Source organism: Dama dama, chromosome 20 (assembly GCF_033118175.1).
Source record: "Dama dama isolate Ldn47 chromosome 20, ASM3311817v1, whole genome shotgun sequence".
Taxonomy (NCBI): Eukaryota; Metazoa; Chordata; class Mammalia; order Artiodactyla; family Cervidae; genus Dama; species Dama dama.
In genome coordinates this window covers 27,551,437-27,564,809 of record NC_083700.1, presented here as the reverse complement: position 1 = coordinate 27,564,809, position 13,373 = coordinate 27,551,437, and the positions used below count along the sequence as shown (strand labels likewise).

Here is a 13,373-nt window from a genome sequence, read left to right as displayed (position 1 = left end):
ATTTATTCATTCGACAGATACGTGTTAAGTGCCTACCATGTAACAGGAATGGTGCTGGAAGCTGTGAACACTTGTGAACATGAAACAAAAGACCTCTCCCTGCAGAGAGCTACCATTCCAGTGGGGAACAGGACAGTGAACATGTCAACAGATGAACAGGAGAATTACAGATTGTTGGGAGTGTCAGCAAAGAAATAAAGAGGGCGGTGGAGCAGAGAGAGAACAAGGGCTACAGTGGCCTGGGTGGTCAGGAGGGCCTCTCTGAGAAAGTGACATCTGACGAACAGGGAGCACAGGTTAGGGGAAAGTCAGGAGGAGGAGGAGTCCCGGAACAGAGGCTGCAAGTGCAAAGGCCCTGAGGCAGGAGTGAGGTGTCTGGCAGAAGCAAGGTCTGTGCCTAATGGCTGATCAAATGGAACCCAACCCGGCTCCCCCCGGCTGGAAACAGATCATTGGCAACAACTCCGGCTTCCCAAAGCCTCTCCTGCCCAGACTTGCAGCCCCTCCCAGGTCAGAGGCACAGCTGCTGAGGCCGCAGGACAATAGGCTCAGCTGCGGGCTCCGCCTGTGGAGTGAGGGAAAGCCACGTGACTGTGATGAGGGACCCACCCGAGGTGTCTGCCTAAACTGTGTAGCAGAGACTTCCTTGGCCACATCTCCCTGCGGACATGAGGATGGGGTATGAACAGACAGGGGCAAGGTAAACATAGAACTGCTTTCTGTGTCTCCCGCGGGCTCACGGGCTTTCCCCTCGTGGCAGGGCCAGCCCAGCTGCTCTTCCCACAAGTGGAGGCAGGACAAGCCTGCTGCTGGGTGTGCCAGCTCCGTGCCATGAGGAAGTGTTGGCGTAGGGATCTCTCCCACCTTTCTGTAGCCCAGCTCTGCCTCTGACCTGCCTTCAGGGCTGCGGCAGGGAAGGGTGGGGCTGAGATCACCCCATTTCCACAGCTGGGCCTTCTGGAGTGGCTGAAGCTCCTACTCCTTGCCCCCTGTTCCTTGGAGCAGAGTTTCAGGAAGCCAAATGGGCTTTTGGCCCAAGAAACCAGACATGAAATGAAACCTGTTTTCCAACGGCATTCTTCTGGCTTTTCCTTCAAGTGGGATTTTTGACTGTAGGATTGGGTTTAAACACTGAATTTCAATTTTGTACACACTCACCAAGAGGCCCTGGGGCAGTGGGGGCGTTGGAAATGAACACCAGCCTGAGTCCTCTACCTGCCAAGCGTTCGATTAAGCTGCTTAGGTCTGTTTCCACCATCCTGTCTTTCAAATATTTATGTGGCAGATTATAGGCAAGCTTCAAAGGCAAGGAAATGCAAATCTGTTCTATAAATCATAGAATAACACAGCTGCTGTCTTCCTTGGAGTGACAGCTTACGAATGCCAGTGTTTCTGCCTGTGGAAGGGTGGTGGGAGATGGGTTTCTTGCCCTCAGCCAGGCCTGGAGTGTGTGTGTGTGTGTTGGAGATGGCGGAGGGAGTGGGAAATTCTTTGCCTTTTTGTAGAATACCAGGTTTTATTTTTTGGTTTTGTGTGTGTGTATGTGTGTGTTTTTAATTTCCCAGCAGTGAAGGAGCTAACTCATTCCAGAAACCCTAGCAAATTGCCAAGGGATAGAAACTCTGCAGGGATCTGAGGCACTGAGGAACCTAGAGATGGGGGTGGCTTTCAGTTTTGGGGGAAATGTATCTAAATGGGCTTCTTCATAGGCTCAGCAGGTTAAAAAAATCTGCCTGCAATGAAGGAGACACAGGAGACGTGGGTTCAATCCTTGGATTGGGAAGGTCCCCTGGAGGAGGAAATGGCAACCCACTCCAGTATTCTCGCCTGAAAAATCCCATGGACAGAGGAGCCTGGCAGGCTACAGTCCATGGGATCACAAAGAGTTGGACATGACTGAGGGTCTAAGCATGCATATGCCTAGAATATGAAGTGGGAGTGGGGAAAAATCAACAAGCAATAACTCTGAGAATTCCAAAATGAATTTAATTTAGTCAAAATGAGTAAAATGGAAATCGTGCATCGCAAATAGTCATGCACATTAAGCTCTGCCCCGGGGTCTTAACAATCTGCCAGGAGAGGCCCAGGGAGCTGAAGATTAGACTTTCGTGGGCTCTTTTTGGCTGCTGCCATGAACACATGGATCTGGTACGCTGGTGTTCAGTGACACATTCGCACCCATCCAGACCAATGCTGGGGTTTATGGTCCTTGTCCAGAAGCTGATTCTGGCCTGGTGTCACGCTGGGGAAGCGCCTGGGGAAGGCTTCAGTCAAAGGGGTGCAGAAGCCCCAGGGAAGTGTACACGGGGAAACGTGTTGGGAAAAGGTTTGCTGGCTCCTAGTCAGAGTTCTGCTGAAAGTGACTCAAACTCACTTAAGCAAGAGGGGAATTTTCAGGGTCACAGAAGGGAGTGTTTAATAACCAAATCATGGGGAATGAAAGAGGGTGTAGCTGGGCTTGGGAATAGTTGGAAGAGTTGGAGCACCGCCAGAGCTCTCTTCTATCACCTGTCTTTAATTTTCCTCTGTGCTGGTTCTAGCACGGCTGACAACAGCTAGCAGATTCTGTACCTAACACCTTTACCCTATAAAAACAATTCTGTATGAATTCCTTTTGCCCTGATCAAGTACGCCAGGCTCCTCTGTCCATGGGGATTCTCCAGGCAAGAATACTGGAGTGGGTTGCCATGCCCTCCTCCAGGGGATCTTCCCCACCCAGGGATTGAACCTCTACGTTTTATGTCTCTTGCATTGGCAGGTGGGTTTTCTATCACTAGCACCACTTGGGAAGCCAAAGTTATCTCAGGGAAGAACTATGACTGACCCAACTGGGATCCAGTGTTACTGCATCAACCGGTGAACTGTAGGGAGGGGGAATGGGGTCATATAAAAACATGGCAGTTCTTATGGACCTCATATCGATAAGGGGAGGCCTTTTTAGCAAAAGGAATGGATAAGCTTTTGACAGACAATCCATCAACATTACTACAGCCAAGAGAGGACTGGAAAAAAGACCAGGGAAGATAATGTGATGAATGAATTATATATTGGAATTCCACTAACCTCCTACTTGAAGCTCAGTATTCCATAGGAATACTTAAGCCACTTATACCTTAATGCAACTAAATCCTCCTGATTCTTCTTCTTTTTTTCCTCCCTTACAGCTCTAATTTTTTTTCTCCTTGGTTGCCCTGGATCCTCCTCTTCTCTGAATTAAGATTTTCTTAAGACTGAAGGCCCTAGAAGAGACCATAGAGTCCTTCCTTCCATTCATAGAAATCACTCACTGTCTCAACCTTCCCATTATCTTCCAGAAGAAATCTACACATAAATTTCTATTAGCTACACAAAGCTTGCTCCTTGAATCATCCATATCAGAATCACCTGGAAACTTCTGAGAGCTGCAGAAACTTGGGACTTGTCCCCAAACTGCTGAATCAATCTACATTCCAGCAGGATGACCTGACAAGTTCATTAAACTGAAACACATTGCTTTAAGCAATTGCTAATTGATCACATAGCCTTTCTGCTCTCGACAGCTAAATAAATATTTCTTCACAATTGTCCCATGAGGTCAAAAGCAACTACATCTAAAAGCTCAGACTCACAATAACACTCAGCTTTATTTTTCTCAATACTTGTTTTTCCTACCTATATCCAGTCCATCTCCAACTGGTGCCTAATCATCCCGCCGTCTCATTGGTCTGCTTTTCCTAATCACCTAGAGCAGGCTCTAACAATCGCAAATGCTACTCATTTATAGAGCAGGCCTAGGGACTTCCCTGGTGGTCCAATGGTTAAAACTCTGTTCCTCCAATGCTGTGGGGCGTGGGTTTCAATCCCTGCTCAAGGAACTGGATCCTTCATGCTGCAAGTAAGACCCGGCACAGTCAAATAAATAAATTAAAATAAATATTTTAAAAAAGAGGCCTAATAGTACTATGCCTAATTTACATATTTACATACTACACACATTTAATGTTCAATTATTTTCATCCTGCTAAGAGCATTTCAGCCACAGCTTTGTGAGCAGCTGTAAGGGATATTGCAAACAATATATTGTTAATTATAAGGTATCATAATTTACAAACAATTTATATTCTTCAATATATTGGATGGGATTAAAGATTATTTCTAAAATTATTCTAACCAACCTGCATTCTAATGTGCTATAAAAGAAATATACAGAGAAATTGGTGGAATAATATTTATTGGACCAGGAATTGTATATAAGAGCATGTCTTATATATAAACATCATCTATCACAAAGACCTTGGAGAAGGAAATGGCAATCCACTCCAATATTCTTGCCTGGAGAATCCCATGGACAGAGGAGCCTGGTGGGCTGCTGTCCATGGGGTCACACAGAGTCAGACATGACTGAAGCGACTTGGCATGCATGCATGCATTGGAGAAGGGAATGGCAACCCACTCCAGTGTTCTTGCCTGGAGAATCCCAGGGGCAGAAGGGCCTGGTGGGCTGCCGTCTATGGGGTCGCACAGAGTCGGACACGACTGAAGCGACTTAGCATTAGTAGCATCACAAGGGTCAGAAAACTCTGTACAAGGACAGATAGTAAACATTTTAGGATTTGTGAACCATATGGTCCCTGTCACAGCTATTCAAATTTGCCATTATAGTGAGAAAGTAGCCATAGACAATATATCTTGATTACAGTAGCTTTATTTTTTATTTTTTTTTAAAATATTTTATTTATATATTTTGACTGCACTGAGTCTTAGTTACTGCATGGAAACTCTTAGTGGGATGTGGGATCCAGTTCCCTGACCAGGGATCAAACCCAGGCTCCCCGCATTGAGAGCATGGTGTCTCAGCCACTACACCACCAGGGAAGTCCCTATCTTGATTACAGTAGCTTTAAAACAAGACTTGAACTCAGATAGTTTCAGTCCTCCAAATTTGAATCTCTTTTCCAAAATTGTTTTGGCTACTATACAATTTAGTTTTGCATTTCTATATAAATTTTAGGTTTAGCATGACAATTTCTCTTTAAAAATCTGCTCATATTTTGTTTGGGATTGTATTGATTCAATTTAAAGAGAATTGACAGCTTAATAATACTGAGCCTTCTAATTCACAAGCATGGTGTTTCTTTCCTTTTCTCTCATAAATTTTTTATTTATAAATGTTTTCCAAAATGAAAATAAATCTACCAGAAAAATGTCCCTAACTGGGGAGAGCCCTTGCTCCTGCGGCATCAGCATGGGGAAACCTCGGGCCCCTTCCCTGCTTTCTAAGGGAGGGGGACTCCCATGGCCTGGGACCTCCCCTCAATTTTCCAGGCCAGGGCCCTCACCTGGGCAGAAGAATCAGCATGCCAGGGAGAGGGGTGGGGTGGAGGGAGGGACCAGTGTACTCAAAGGTGAAACCTTCCTTCTTCCATAGAGCCCACTTCTCCTAGCCGGACTATCAGCAGATATAGGTGCCCTGCCCAAACTCAACAGTGATGGCTGTGGGCTCCTCATGCCTCTGGAGCCATATTGTGCATTTGGTGTGGAACTTCCACGACTGCTTTTTTAGGACTTTGGCTTCCAGGTACTGCGCCTTAGGGCCCTCTGGATAGAAGAGGATGAAGTAGAGCATCTCCACTCACAGGCACTGGTAGAACTCCACAGTGTTAAGTGCCGGGGCAGCATCTGCTGGTGCTGGGGAATTCTGTCAGGGGCTCCTGGGGAAAGAAGCTTCCCTGGTGTCTCAGATGGTGAAGAATCTCCCTGCAAAGTGGTGGGACCCGGGTTCGATCCCTGATTTGGGAAGATCACCTGGAGAAGGGAATGGCAACCTACTCCATATTCTTGCCTGGAGAATTCCATAGACAGATGAGCCTGGTGGGCTACAGTCCATGGGGTTGCAAAGACTGTGGGATGGGCTCAGTCTCGAGGGTGGGGCATGTGGTGCCAGGCGGGTTCTCCTGATGGCTGAGCTCTCTTTGGTGAGGGCTGCAAACCCTGGTGGACACACACCCAGCAACAGCCATGGAACTGCCATGGTGCTGCTTGGAATGATGTCTTGCTCGGTTGGGTGCAGCGTAGGCAATGCGGGAACTGAAGGATGCCAGCTCTGCCATGGACTTCAAAGAGCTCAGAGGCGAGGGGCCTTGAGCTCCAGGGCAGTGGTGAGCTGCCTTGGCCTCGCCAGGGCTAGGCTTTGGGGAGCTGGGAGGATTCACAGGTATTAACACCAAGAGCCACCTCCTCCCACCCCGAGTTTTCCCTGATCCTGGGATCACACAGCACCGAGTTCCTTTGAAGTAGTTGTGGGGGCCAGGTGGGGGACCCAGAGCCTGCCTATTGGTGTTTTTGCCCCCACTGTTGCTGAGGGTTTTTTTTTTTTTTTTTTTTTTGTAGTTTTTAGTGTACAGGTCACATATATGTTTGGTTAAATTCATTCTTAAGTATCTTACATTTTTGGTGCTATTGCAAATTCCACTTGAAATTTCCTGTTTCACTTTTGTTGCTAGTATACAGAAATATGTTCAATTTATTTTGTATACTGATTTGCAACCTTATAAACTCACTTATTAATGTAGGAAATTTTTTTGTAGATTTGTTAGTATTTTTTAGATACACAGTTATGTCCTCTGTGAATGAAAGTTTAACTTTTGTCTTCTCAGTCTGTAAGTCTCTTTGTTTATTCTTCCACGTGTTCTTCCACCGGCTGGGACACCAATATGATATTGAGAAGAAGGGAGAGAGTAAACATTTTGCCTTGATCTTATTATTAGTGAGAACGTAGTGAGTCTTTCTATGTTAAACTGTAGTGTTTGCTCAGATTTTTTATAGATTCCTTTATTAGACTGAGGTAGTTGTTGTTTTTTTTTTTTTTTGCTGAGGTTTGTTTTTAACTGTTATGGGACATTGAATTTCATCACATGATTTTTCTACATTGATTTAAATGATTGTATGATTTTTCACCTTTGTTCTGTTAATATAGTAAGTTATATTGATTGATTTTCAAACGTTAAATTAACCCATTTAGTCATAATGTATTATCATTTAGATTATATTCCTGGATTTGATTTGTTAATATTTTAAGGATTTAAAAATCTATGTTCATGAGGGATGTTGATCTGTAGTTTTCTTGTTTAAAAATGGTATGTTTTTTATTTATTTTTAATTAACTGATGTGTAATTTTCTATTAATGTCATTGTCCAGTGTTGGTATCAGAGCAATGGTGACCTTGTAAAATGAATTGGGATGTGTTTCCTCCTCCTTTTTTCTCCGAAAGGTGTTGTTTAAGAGTGGTACTGTTTCTTCCCTTGATACTTCCTTGTTTAATCCATCTAGGCCTGGAGTTTATATTATCAGAAGATGTAAATTATGAATCCAATCTCTTTAATATATGTAAGACCACTCGGAGTTCCTATTTCTTCTTGTGTCAGTTTTAGTTATTTGTGTTTTTGAAGAAACTGTCCATTTCAACTAATTTATAAAATTTATTGGCATAAAGTTATTCATAATATTCTCTTGTTTTTTTATGTCTAGAAGATTTGTAGTGGTGCCCCCTCTTTCAGCACTGATACTTGTTTTGTGTTTTTTTGCTTTTTCTCCACCTTGATCAGTCTCACCAGAAGCTTTTTTATTTCACTGCTTTTTTTTTTCAATGGAATCATTTTTAGATTTTTCAATTTTCTTTATTGTTTGCCTGTTTTCTATTGCACTTATTTCCTTTATTATTTTTATAATTTCCATTCTTCCGAGTTTTAATTTACTCTTTTTTTCTGGATCACACTGCATGGCATGTGGTATCTTAGTTCCTTCCCCAGGGAATGAGCCAGTGCCGTCTGCAGTGGAAGCACAGAGTCTTAAGCAATGGACCACCAGGGGAAGTCCCTAATTTGCTCTTTATTTTAATTTCATAAGGTAGAAGCTTAGATCACTGACCTTCTTTTCTTTCTAACGTAGGCATTAAAGTTACAAATTTTCTTTTAAGCACTTCTTTAGCTGTATCCCATGTATTTTGAAATCTGGAGCTATATACCTATTAAATATAATTATCGTGTTCTAATTTCCCCAAATATATTCTAATTGGATGCATAGCTTATTTTGAACTGTGTTGTTTCAGTTGCAATATTTGTGGATTTTGCAGAGTTTTTTGGTTATTAATTTCTGATTTAATTCCAATGTGGCCTGGTCAGAGAGTATACTCTGTAACATGGATGTTTTAAAACTTATTGAAACACGTCTTGTGGCCTATTATGTGCTCTTCTGTGAACACCAAGATAAATAACTCTGTATATTCGAAATACACTCTGTATTTTGTCGTTGCTGAGTAGAGTGTTCTACCAATATCAGTTAGGCTCAATAATAATAATGTTGTCCAAGCCCTTTATATCTAGACTCATTTACTGTTTCCTTGTTGTGTAAATGAGGAAAGAGTGTTAAAATCTCCAAATACACTTTTGTATTTGTGTATTTCTCCGTTGAGTCCTGTCAGCATTTTCATCCTGCATTGTTGCATACACCTTGAATATTATTTACCTGCTAGATGAGTTGACCCTTTCATCATGATGAAATATTTCTCTTTATCTTTTTGATTAAGAGTAATATTATCTTTCTGATTAAGAGTAAATATTTTGTCATGTTTTCTCCTGTGTGGATATTTTGTGATATCAAAGTAGCCACTCCAACTTTCTTAAAATTAGTATTTGCCTGATTCGTCTTTTTCTAGCCTTTATATGTATCTTAATGGTAAAAGAAGTCTTTCAAAAAACATGTAGTTGGGCCTTGCTTTTCTACCCAGTATGACAATATTTGCCATTTAATATATTATTTTAGTGTATTTATATTTCATGTAATTATTGATATGGCTGTTGTCAGTTAATGATTTATTTGTCCCATCTATTACTTTTTTTCCCTTCTATTTCTTTTTTTCTTTTGGACTGAAAACTTTTTAGTATTTCAGTCTATTTCTACTGTTTTATTAGCCATAACTTTTTTTTTTTTAGTTTGCTCAAAAAAGGGTTCACAGATTACATCTTTTATATATCATAGTTTACCTTTAAATACTTTATCACTTTACATATAATGTAGAAAACTACTTATTTTCCTTTCCACTTTCTTGTGTGGTTTTCACTGAGTTTATTCTGTCCAGGTTTCATTGAACATTTTAGATCTGTAAATTTATATTTTTTAACTAAATTTGGAAGATCACAGTCTTTTTTCCTTAAAGTTTTTTTTTTTTTTCCCCATACTGCCACTCATATCTGTTCCTTCTGGGAATTTTGTGTTATAGGTTACTGAAGATCTGTTCATTTGGTTTTTTCAGATTTTCCCCCCTATGTGCTTTAACTTGGATATTTTCTGCTTACTTTCTTCAAGTTCACTGATATGTTCTTCTGAAATGTACAATCTCATGTTAAGCCTGCCTAATGCGTTTTTTATTTCAGATGTTGGGTTTTATTTTTTAATAAGCTCTAGAAGATTTGTTTATTTATATTTTATAATTTCCTCTTCATTATGTTCATGTGTCCCCTTAATTCCTTAGACATATTTATAGTGATTATTTTAAAGTCCTTGTTTATTCATTCCATTTTTGTGGTTTTGAGATCTGCTTCTATTGACTGATTTCCCCCTTCATTATGGGTTATATGTTCTTGTTTTGGTCATGTCTAGTTATTGATTAGATGAGGACTATTGTAAATGTTACGTTGTCACATTGTCTTGTGTTCTTTTCAAGAGTGTTGAGTTTTATTCTGATAAGAAGTTCATTTAATTTCAGATCAGTTTGATCCCTCTGAAACTTTTTAACTTATTTAATTGCTTATTTAAATTATATGCAGAGTACATCATGAGGAATGCTGGGCTGGATGAAGCACAAGCTGGAATCAAGATTGCAGGGAGAAATATCAATAACCTCAGATATGCAGATGACACCACCCTTATGGCAGAAACCAAAGAAAAACTGAAGAGCCTCTTGATGAAAGTGAAAGAGGAGAGTGAAATAGTTGGCTTAAAACTCAGCATTCAGAAAGCTAAGATCATGGCATCTGGTCCCATCACTTCATGGCAAATAGATGAGGAAACAATGGAAACAGTGAGAAACTTTATTTTCTTGGGCTGCAGAATCACTGCAGATGGTAACTGCAGCCATGAAATTAAAAGATGCTTGCTCCTTGGAAGAAAAGTTATGACCAACCTAGACAGCATATTAAAAAGCAGAGACATTACTTTGCCAGCAAAGGTCCAGGCTAGTCAAGGCTGTGGTTTTTCCAGTAGTCATGTATGGATGTGAGAGTTGGACTATAAAGAAAGCTGAGCACTGAAGAACTGATGCTTTTGAACTGTGGTGTTGGAGAAGACTTTTGAGAGTCCCTTGGACTTCAGGGAAATCCAACCAGTCAATCCTAAAGGAAATCTGTCCTGAATATTGATTGGGAGGACTGATGTTGAAGCTGAAACTCCAGTACTTTGGCCATCTGATGTGAAGAACTGACTCATTTGAAAAGACACTGGTGCTGGGAAAGATTGAAGGCAAGAGGAGAAGGGGACGACAGAGGATGAGATGGTTGGATAGCATCACCAACTCTATGGACATGAGTTTGAATAAGCTCCAGGAATTGGTGATGGACAGGGAAGCCTGGCATGCTGCAGTCCATGGAGTCGCCAAGAGTCAGACACGACTGAGAGACTGAACTGAAGCTTTTTAAGTTAGGACCTAGGGTAGCTTTTGCTCTAGTACTAGTTTAATCCTACTAGTAAGATGTACCTTTTTTGGAATTTCACCTGAATGCTTCAGGTATTCAACAAGATCTTTTCATTTTGTCCCATCTGAACTATAATAAAATATCTTCCAACCCTGTGTGAGCTCTGGTAGCTTTTTAGCCTATAATTCCTCATAGTTTATCTTTCTTTGTTACTTATTATTTACCGAGGTTTGTGGAGTTTAACCTCAAATATATGCATCTTATTATTCAGCCAAAGACTCACAGGGATCTTCTGCAGATTTCTGAGGCACTTCTACTCTGGAACGCATCACAACTTCCAGCTGTCCCAACCTTACCAAACTCTAATCTCTTGACTCTTCAGCTCAGTGATACTTCCATATTCTGTGTGGATCCCCCCTTCCTGCATCCTGGTCCAGAAACTGTGTTAAAATAAAAGGCCAAGGTTATGGTAGAGTTCACCTCACTCAATTCTCTTCTCTCAGGAGTGCTGGTCCTGAAACACCTGATGCTCAACATTTGAAAAGAATTCTTTCATATTTTTTGTGTAGTTCCCTAATTGTTTACACTTAGTGGACTAGTTGTGTATCACTTTCTTCACTATGACCAGAAACAGTTCTTTAAAGTTTTTATGCTCTCTTTCATGAACACTCTGTTCCAGACAATCCTAAATGGTTTCCTTTACACAATTTGATGTTCTTCAGTGTATTTGGATCTTATATGCCTTCCTAGAATGTACCTTCCCCTCTCATTTTTGTGTCTCACCTGTTACAAAAGCTATCTTAAAATTCATCCTTTCCAGAAAACCTCCAGTGGTTAATCTATCCACCCCTCTTTTTTTTTTATTTTATTTTTTTTGATTTATTTTTATTAATTGGAGGCTAATTACTTTACAATATTGTAGTTGTTTTTGTCATACATTGACATGAATCAGCCATGGATTTACATTATCCACCCCTCTTTATTTACTAATCCTTTGTCATAGTTTCTAGTAGATTAAATTATACTTATGGCCATGGAGTTCTGTAAAAATTTTTTGGCATTTATTTTATACGTGAATGTTTTGCTGATGTTTATAAGCAAGAGCTTAGAAATGGAACAAGTCTGTCTTCCATTTATTCCCGTTGTTGCAAACCCACCTAAGCCAATTTGGCTGTTTGTAATTGAGTAAATATTAGTTGCCCTAAATAGTTTGGTGTAGAGTCAATGTACTATGAAAGAAATGAAGCTAAATATGAGATCTTTCAATTAATGGGCCTCTTCCAAGACGATGGGAAGGTCCCTAACAACCTGTTTACTTGATGAGTGTTTTAATACATTTTGCAAAGAACATATATTTGAACCACAATCAGTTAAGGAACTCTCTCTTTCCTTTATGGATTTTTTTCCCCAGCCAATCTCTCCTTTTATCAGATGGTGTTGAAGGGCTTTAGGGGGATGTAGCTAAGGAAAGTTGAATTGGTTTAGTTTAGGTTCAGTGGGATGTATTAGTGTGGTTTGCAAACATTTCCAGATATAGTTAACTTATTTCTATTTGTCCTGTGCAGGGATACTCTTACTATCCACTGGGCAAAATTACCCATTGACATCATGGGAAGATGCAAACCAGACTGCCTACTGCGATAGAACAGGTTCTATGGCACTGAGCATGGGTGTGAGAGAGGGAGCGATACAAGGTTTTAACTGTGCGAAGCCAGAAGATAATCTGTGAGGATTATCCCAATCAAGACATATAAAGTTGTGATCAGAGCATTCAGTCCTCATCAATAATGAGAGAAATTTTGTTAAGAATATGCTCTATATACATTATATACAATTATAAACAATTCATGCATTTTTCTTTTTTGAAGAAATTATGTCAATTCAAACTGATCAGAATAACTTATTTAGAGGGCACAAGTCCTGTGTGAGAGCTATAGTGAACATATCCACGGAAGTTGTGTATTGGTGCATTTAAAAGATAAAAACAAAACATTTTGATCAACAAGTTAGAGGAAGGACTAAATTATTTTATTCTCTCTATTGAAACTATTACAGAATAATTGTCACATGAAGAGGCTATCAAAGAATATGTGCTTAGTTGCTCAGTCATGTCTGGCTCTTTGTGACCCCATGGAATGTAGCCCACCAGGCTCCTCTGTCCATGGGATTTCCCAGCAAGAATACTGGAGTGGGTTGCCATGCCCTCCTCCAGGGGATCTTCCCAACCCAGGGATCGAACCCAGGTCTCCCACACTGCACATAGACTCTTTACCTCTGAGCCACCAGGGAAGACTTTCAGAGAGTATACAGCCCCAAAACGTAGGAATATAATTCTAAAGCTGCTATTAGCTATTAATTAATAAAAATATGTTTTTTGGATTCTTTGTAACCCTTATTAACTTTTTAAAATTCTAAATCTATTATGATTTTTTCCCATTCTGTATTTTGTATTTATCATTTTTAATGCTTTTTCTCAAAAAAGACCCTGAAGATGTATGTCTCAGGCCTCATAAAAGTCATACTTAACATTAGATGGGTGAAGATGCTTGCTTTTCCCCTTCATGTTTTGCTTTTCCCTTGTGTTTAAAGCTCTGAAAACCATCGCTCTAGCACTAAGCATCTCTCTTCATGTCCAATGCTGCTTGTTGCTATAATGAAAGTGCAAAGATGTTTGCACTTTGCTACCAGATCACAGCAAAGGCAAG

At 40.5% G+C, this 13,373-nt stretch overlaps 1 long non-coding RNA gene across 1 annotated transcript; it reads left to right on the top strand.

The window, feature by feature from the left end:
* Positions 1-600: 600 nt before the first annotated feature.
* LOC133040177 (uncharacterized) lies at positions 601-10,825 on the top strand. Its single transcript, XR_009688913.1, has 2 exons — positions 601-700; positions 9,805-10,825. It is a non-coding gene; the product is annotated as an uncharacterized LOC133040177 (long non-coding RNA).
* The last annotated feature ends 2,548 nt before the right edge of the window (positions 10,826-13,373 follow it).